Source organism: Lipotes vexillifer, unplaced genomic scaffold, assembly GCF_000442215.2.
Source record: "Lipotes vexillifer unplaced genomic scaffold, Lipotes_vexillifer_v1.1 scaffold993, whole genome shotgun sequence".
In the NCBI taxonomy this organism is placed as follows: Eukaryota; Metazoa; Chordata; class Mammalia; order Artiodactyla; family Lipotidae; genus Lipotes; species Lipotes vexillifer.
The window spans coordinates 358428-367224 of NW_006792406.1; positions in this window are offsets into that span (position 1 = coordinate 358428).

An 8797-nucleotide genomic window follows, 5' to 3' on the forward strand; every position below is an offset into this window, starting at 1 on the left:
CCCGTATCTTGGCCAGATGTAGTGGTGGGCCAAGCCCCTTGGTGTCGGTACTTTATGCTACCTGGATGGGATACATGCATTGTTCCATTTCAAGTGGTCAAAGTATTTGCACTAATACTCCAATGGCGATTCACCTTTCACCAGGTATGTAAAGGTCAAAGGGTTTAGCTAAATGAGGGAATTCCAGGGCAAGGATCTGAATTGACTGCTCTTTCTATTCTTGATAAGCCACCTCTGGATTCTATTCAAAAGGATCATCATCTAAAAAAAAAAAAAAAGCAGCTTGATAAATACTGCATTCCTGAAACTTTAATTCAAGTAATACTTACTATCTACTGTGTGCCCAGCTAGGAGCCCTGGAAGAAACAATATTAGTGTATGACAAGATTTCCTACCTTCGAAGAGTTTATTGTCTTTGGACCCTTAATGCTCTGAACAACAGGAAATAATAGAATTGAACTCAGGACAATTTTATTATTCATACAGGATGATATTTTAAGTTTACAAAGGACTTTTCGTGTACTATCTCCTTTGATTCTTTTAATAACACCATGACATAATTTATTACTATTATTTTACAAAAGCAGAAGTGGAGCATTTGGACATTGAGTGGTGTCAAGGCCCTGTGGTTAGAAGCCCCCATGTCTGCCTCCCAACTAGGTTTTCCTACCATGACATACCCCCTTTCTGGTCACAGTTTTCTCTGGCTGAGGTGGATAAAGCCAGTACCACATTGTGACTGATGTGTGGTTGGAGTTCATGATTGAGGCCACTTACCTTCTTGAGAGCATGGCGCCGGCCGTGGTTGGGAATTATGGTTTGGGAGACCTCCCTTGGAGAATATGCTGGAAACACAGCCAGGTTTCATTCTTAAAAACTGGTGGCTGATTAGGTTGAAAGTGCCTATTGTGGGCTGAATTGTATCCTGTCGAAATCCTAACCCTGCCAGCAACTTGATCTGGACTACTAGCCAGAACGGTGAGAAAATAGGCCACCCAGTCTGCACTACTTTGTTATGGCAGCCCTTGCAAACTAATACAGTGCCTAAATTATTTTAAACTGGTTAGTTAATGTTTACCCTGTGTGTTGCTTAGATTTTTGGCGTGAGTTGGAACTGAACTCAGATGGCTTAAATAGGGGCTTTATTGAAAGGGCTACTTACAGAAATGTGGGCAGGGCCAAAGAAGCCGGAGGCTAGCAGCATCGGGGAGCTCTTGCTATGTCTAGGAATAAGCGGGGGGTGGGGAGGAAATAGGCTTCCAGAGCCCAGTGAGAACTGAAGCTGTGGGGAAAGGACCATCCAGTGGGAGCTGCAATTATGGGGGAGACACGGCTGCTGCCACAGAAGGGTTGCAGAAACAGGGAGAGAGTGATGAAGAAACATTCCAGCATCTCTCAAGCACCGTTTGAAGTCTTGTTGGAGCATCCCCATTGGCCCATTCCAACAGGAAGCCAGAAAACAAGGGAGTATGGATGATGCTGCCTGCAGAGGTCAGTACCCTGGGATACTGGAAGCGCCCAGAGGGTGAAGAATAGATGGTGGGTTGGAACAGAGAATAACTTTGCGAAAGAAAATACTCAGCGTTGTATCTGTTCAACAGACTGAAGAAACACAGGGGCTGAAGTTATTATTTCTCCAAGATCAGCAAAGTCAATACCGACTGCAAATGATACTCTCTGCTTTTTGGTCATTTGTGATTTTCCTGTACAGTCGGCCTTTCACATCCAGAATTCGTGGATGCAGAAGGGCCAACTGTACTACTCCGTTTTATATAAGGGACTTGAGCATCCTCGGGTTTTGCTGTCTGCCGGGGTCCTGGAACGAGTCTGCTGTGGATACCGAGGGACGACTGAGTTTTGTTTTCTGGAGAAAGGGCTCACCATGAGAAGAAACTTTTCATTTTTCAGGGCTGAAGGAGAAATCAGATCTTCTGAATGTCTCAGTTTAGAGTTGAGGAAGTTGTGGCAGGGAAAGGCTGCCCACGGCTCCCCAGCAGGTCCGTGGGAAAGCCGAGGTTGGGTCTAGAGACCACTGAGCATTGATCACTGCGTGGACCTCATTAATCACTACATTTCCCTCTAAACTTCCAGGCAGGATGTTGAATTTTAGTAGAATGTTTCAAATATAAAGTCTTCTTTAAAAAAGTTCATTGAGAAACTTCTCTGGGAATTTATTGAAAAAGCAAAGGAGGAAAAAGGGGAACCGCGGTTTGTTAAATTTTAGTTTTAGACATGAATAAAAGAAGGCCGTGTGCTCCAAAATCAGCCAGATGGCCTGCATTCCATTCAGTTTGTGGCCAGTCTAGAAGCCGATCTGGGGGAGGATCCAGGAGGCAAACCCTAACCCCGGGAACCAGGTCCCTGGCAAAGCTCAAGCAGCCTTGTCTGCATCCTTGGTTTATCCTTCCTGTTTCCACACTTATCAAATATTTATTGTCAACAACGGGCAGTTCTGTTTGCACACAGTGTGATGGGGTAATGAGATAGTTAGGTTTCCTCCTGTTATTGATGGGGAGTGCTGATGGCATGAATAATTTCCTCTTTTCATAAATGGGAATTTAATTATTGATGTCTTGTTAAGGCAGCGACAAAGGTGTTACCAACACACACTGCAGTTGGAAACCTTGACAGGCATGAGGATCTAGGGTTCGTGGGGGGTCTTGAAATAAACTTGATTAATTGTTTAGGAGAGCAAGTATCTTTATCCATATCTATCAATCTATCTACATATATATATATAAATATATGTAAATATATATATTCTGTATATGCTCTTTGAAGAAATTTTTATCTAAAACACATCAGGGTAAACAAACCTCCAAAACCTTATCCTAACAAAGTGCAAGCAAATCAAATCAGTGAGAAACTAGTCCTCTCACACTTGCAAAGGACGTTAATTGAATTCTTAGCCTCACTGGTGGAATGTTTATTCATAGAAGCAAGGGTTTTTGTGGACTGACAACTCACATTAGCTCTTAAGAGAAGATAAAAAGAACATGAGGTCTCAAATGTAGTGTGCTAATTTTATGACTTTCTTTGAAGGGATTCAAGGCTGTCTGAGTATCTGCCTCCACCCCACACCAAAAAGAAAAGAAAGGCAAAACACTGCAACATATTTCTCAGGGAAGAGAAGTTTTCATTACTGCCTTTTTTTTTCCCCCTCAAAATCCAATTAATGTTTCTGTTTCATTCTTTTTAGCTTCTTGGGGAAATTGACTGAGGAGTTGGAGCTGGTGTTTCTTTCTATGGTAGAGAGAGATGAGAAGGATTTCAGAGCAAGCAAATCTCAGAGTCAGGGAATCCTTTGCTGATGTGGGGAGTAAGAAAATCCTGCGATTCAGATAGGTAGGAATGTGGAAACACCGGCATCTCAGATGTAATGTGCCCATGAATCACCTGGGATTTTGCTAAAGTGCAAATTTTCGTACCGAAGGTCTGGTGTGGGGTCTGAGACTCTGCATTTCTGACCTGCTCTCAGGTGAAGCCAGCACTGCTGGTCTATGGACCACACTTTGAGTAGCAAGGATTATTGGACCAGACAGCAAATTTTAGAGGTACTGAATATTTAAGATAGGTTAACAGTAGCTATGCTTTTATAATTTTTTTTAACATCTTTATTGGGGTATAATTGCTTTACAATGGTGTGTTAGTTTCTGCTTTATATCAAAGTGAATCATCTATACATATATCCCCATATCTCTTCCCTCTTGCGTCTCCCTCCCTCCCACCCTCCCTAGCTTTTATAATTTTTGATCCTTTACACTGTTTTTTTTTGTTATTAGAATGAGTACATTTTTACCACTGCCTGAAACAGCTTTTTGCTGCAAAAACTTCATTTCTTTTTAATTTTTCGGAGTTTTCTGATGGTACTGGATATTGATTTAAAGTAGCTGGGACAGGTGGGCCTCAGATAATTAAGACAATCTTTTTAAGATTGGAAGCCACCTTAGAAAGAGTCGCCAGCTCAGTTATAGGCAAGGGTATTAAGTGCCCTCTCAGCCTCCTTGGTGTATTAGGTTAGCACACCCTCCCCAGTTTGACTCCTTCATTTGAAGCCTCCTCCTGCCCCTCTTAACTCTTCAGCCAACCTATTAACCGTCACAGTTTCAGGAAAAATGTATTTTTTTCTCCAAGTGATGGTCCATCTCATCTTCCTCAGTGTTGTCCGTTCTCTAGAACAGACCCTATTAGCTGTGGCCAACAAGCTCCCCCTGTGTCCCCCGCCTTTGTTTATTCTTCTTCCAGTATTAAATATTATCCAGTATTTATATCCAGTATTAAATATTAAATTTAAATATTAAATTTCTAAGTGCTTCTTCTATAAGGCAGCTGGGTCAGTTATTCCAGTAAATGAGAAGAAACAATGAAAGCTGAGAAAAGGAAAAAAAATCTCAATATTGTCAAGATTGAAAACTGCTGGAGATTGAACTGGGCATGGTGTACGTATGTAAATGACGAATAAACCATACAGAGAAACCAATGCCACCACCCCCACCTAATTGTTCCCTGCACCGTGCACAGCCCAGGAGGATGACAGAACTTTCTGAATAGGTCAGCTGTCCCTCTACCCAGCTACCCTGGGCTCCCCTGAAATAAAACAGAACGAAGAAAATGTAAGGATGCTTTGGAAGAGCCCTAATAGAAAGCTCATTCTCACTTCCCCTCTGATACCGTCATGCAGGTCTGAGCTGGCAAAGGATGGGCCACAGTTCCTTCCTCCTGGGTGCAGTCGACAGTCCTGACACCTTCTAGAAGGTTCACAGGGAGTGGGAGGTGAATGATCTTCCTGATCATGGGCTGAAAGATCAATAATTATTTAGGAAAAAAACAGGGAGCGAGAGATGGGAACGTTAGGGAGGAAGGGATCTCAGACCATTTATTTTTCTACAAAATACTTTATGTGACAACAGCGGCAGCCCCCAAAGGGCAACATGCAACAACAGAGCCTAATTAGAATGATGTCAGTGTAATCATTAACTCGCATCTAACACCTACGAGAGTATTTCTGTTTAAACTAACACATGACCTGCATGGTGGAGAGGCCTTGTAAACTGTCTTTGAAATAAAATATGTGACAGGAAAGGTCAGAGCTGCTCTCATTTGAATTTCAAGTAGGGAGCTGGCTCTGCAGTGGCCAGTGTAGCAAGCCTGGAGACTTCCCTTTCCCAGGCCTTCCTGCCAGGACTAGCAGTTGGAGAAATCCTCTAGGACTAATTACTGGGATTGCAAAACAAGGATTTTTCTTCTCTTGCTTCTGCCCACTTTCCCTTCCCCTCTCCCAACCAGGGCACGAAGAAAGGGTCTCTACTGATGTTTGGAGAAAGAGGTGATTTCCTTTGTTGTTGCTGTGAGACTGAAGGTCACCCCTGAGTGGCCTGATCTGCCTGATGCAGACACCTGCCGGCTGGCCCCTGGGCCAGGCCTAGCCTAGTCTGTCCTTCCTAGCATGTCCTCCTGCCAGCCAAGGAGAGGAGGGCTTGCTAATAAAGTCTCTTCCCAGCAAGAGTGATGCCAAGGCACTGCCTTCCGCTGGGCTGCGTAAAAGTAGCTATCAAATCAGCAAGATGCAACTTGATTTGCAGGTCTCCGGTGAAATTTAAGAAGGCAAACTGTAAAACGTTCAGGGAAAAGGAAGCATGAAAACATTTTTAAGGAAAGCATTTAAAAAATCAGAGACAGACATAATAATAAAAAAAGGTTGGCAGGGGAGGTTTTATTTATTCATTTTTGAAACATTGCAAAGAGCTCTGTTAGCAGCGTTTATCTGCCTTTTTTCTTTTTTAAGGCAGCACCAAAAGCAAGCAAGTTGATTTCATTTCCTTTTTCCTTCTGTGACTTTTTTTTTTTTTTTTTTTTGTGGTACATGGGTCTCTCAATGTTGTGGCCTCTCCCGTTGTGGAGCACAGGCTCCGGATGCGCAGGCTCAGCGGCCATGTCTCAGGGGCCCAGCTGCTCCGCGGCATGTGGGATCTTCCCAGACCGGGTCACGAACCCGTGTCCCCTGCATCGGCAGGCGAATTCTCAACCACTGCGCCACCAGGGAAGCCCTTCTTCTGTGACTTTTAAAAGCATTATATATACTGAGATCTTTTCTGCACTCCTGGGAATTGATAAAGCTGTAACATTTAGTCCATAAGCCTTACTTGTCAAAACCTTCCTTTCTCTTCTCCCTCTCTAGTCCCTGCTTTCCGCCTCCTCACTAGCCTTTAATGCAGGGTCTCTCTTTGTCATGTATTCTAATTGGTCCTTTCCCCTCAGCTTCTTTGTAATATTTCCTTCATCTGTAAAATTTTGTTTTTCAAGTCTTTGTCTTCTCTTTAATACAAAGAACTGAAAAGGATGAGGAAATCCAGAATGTACTTGGCAACAGTGAAAGAAAACAGGCTTGGGAAAACCACAGACACACAGCATAGAGGCAGCTGTTCTCCTTACCATTCAGCATTGTTTAAGTCAGAACGGTTATTGGGGTTGTTACCATTACAGAGAAATTATTCACTGGACCCTTGTGATGGCAAGACAGATTTTATGTAGGATTATTGTGATAGGAGAGAGAGAGAGAGAGAGAGAGAGAGAGAGACTGAACTTAACTTCAAATACAAAGACAGAGGGAGATTTATAGCCAGATTGAGGGGGTCGGTAGATGGAAAATAAGAAGAGATGCCAAAGGTAGGGGGTTTCTTGCTAAACTGGACTAACAGGACTCTTGCTAAAGGCAGGTCAAGGATTTAGATATCAACGGCAGGGGATGAGGAATTTGGTTTGATGAGGGTGGGGGGATTCTCGCTAAACTGATGTGGCAGGATTCTTGCTAAAAGCAGCCCAAGGTCGCGACCTCATCCAGAGGGCTCAGAGGAGCCTAAGTTAAGTTTGGTTAAGGAGGGCATCTTAGTACAGTTGACCCTTGAACAATATGGGTTTAAACTGCATGAGTCCACTTACATATGGACTTTTTTCACTAGATACCTACTATACTACTACACTATCCGTGGTTGGTTGAATCTGAGGATGTGAAACCTTGGCTACGGAGGGCTGACGATAAAGTTATACATGGCTTTTCAACTACACAGAAGAAGAGGGTTGGCGTCCCTAAGCCCTGCACTGTTGAATAGTCAATTCTATTTCTCCAGCCAAGGTGTGCTCAACCCACCAACTTTGACCCAATAGTGGAAAAAATTATATAGAAATGGACAGATTTGCACTACAGAGACCTATGTATTATAATTCCATGGGCAGATCTTAATTCCTGAAGCAGACTTATGCTGCTGCTGCTAACCCTGGGAAAAAGTGATTCCAGAACATCTGATTCACTGTAGGTTTAACTACCTCAGCCGTTCTTGATTTCTGTCCGCTTGGGACTAGAAAGCTCTCTGCCGTTGGAGTTGGAAAATAAAGTTCAAATTCTGACTTTGCAAACCTCTGTGATCTTCACTCTAACCCACCTATTGGCTGGGCTGACTCTGACAGGGTCCAAGTTGGAAAACGCTGTTTTCCTGTTTTTCTCACACCACGTTTCATCAAGTTATGTGGTACCCCACTTTCTCACCCCAGGATCCTAAAGCTTTTCAATGCCTTTCAATTGTCAGAACTCATTTTGACAATTAAAGCTCATTTTCAGGCATTTAAACATTCCAGGCCAGTTCCTTTTAAAATCTGAAGCTCACGTGTAACCAGATGCTTTTCTTTTCTTCCTCATCTCTACGAGCCCCCAGCTCAGGCCACACCTGCAATGGGGAAGTGGGTGTGGTTTCCTATATTCCCCTGCTTGCTTTGTTCCTTATCCCTCCCTGTCATGTGGAGCCTCCAGAGTTGGGGCAGGGGGAGCAAGGTAGAAAAAAAGAGACCAAAGTCTCTACCTGACCAGTACTATTTGCAGTTTTCCCTTGACTACCATGGCACCTATCATGTCCTGCACGCCATCGGAGGTAAGCTCCAGACACCAGGAAACAAATAGCCAGGCCTCCCTAGCATTCTCGAACTGCACCCCACTGGTGTGCCTGCACCAGGATGGGCTGATGAGCTTCTTTGGCTCAGCCAAGGACTGGACCCTCCAGCTCTCCATCCTGCAGACCTCCCGGTTGGGCCGATGACTCTCTGACCTGTTCTGCTTCTCAGCCAGCTTCCAGCTCTCGTACACAAGCTGAAAGGTATGGTGGGCTCTGCCGCTGAGCACGAGCTATGGGAATGGGCCCAGCCGCTCCTCTTGAGGATGTGGGGTTGACTACAGCCTATTGTCATTAGCTTTTGGTGCCCTTCTGAGAAAATAAGGAAAGCATAAAATAATCTCACCACAGAGACAAACCAAGTGATCTCTCTGAATCTGTTTTGTTTGTTTGTTTTTTTTTTCATCTGTCAAAGGAGAGGAAATAAGCCTCTCTTGTTAGGGTTGTTACAAGGATGAGATAAGGTGATCTGTATGGAGGTGAGAGTCATGTTCAGTGCCTTTTTCATCTTCCCTCCCTTTCTTCTTTGCCCCCTCTCTTGTTTAGTTTTCCCCACTGTTCCTCCTCTTCCCCTAGATTGATAGGCTGGGGAAGGAACATGAAGGAAGTATTGGGGTCTCAATTCTTAAGAAAGCCCATTTCTTGGATGGAGAAGTGGAAACTGCATAGGAAGATTCGGGACTGGGACCTTTCCAGGGCCGCTCAGGTGTGAGAGTGATGTACAGAGGAAGGCAAGACTTTACTTAGCAGAAATCTGCTGAGGGCTTGCCCTGCGTCCCCAGCTTTGTGTGTGTTGGGCAGATGAATTCCCAGACAAACTGGGAAATAGTGCCCATCCACGCCCCCCCCCCCCCCCC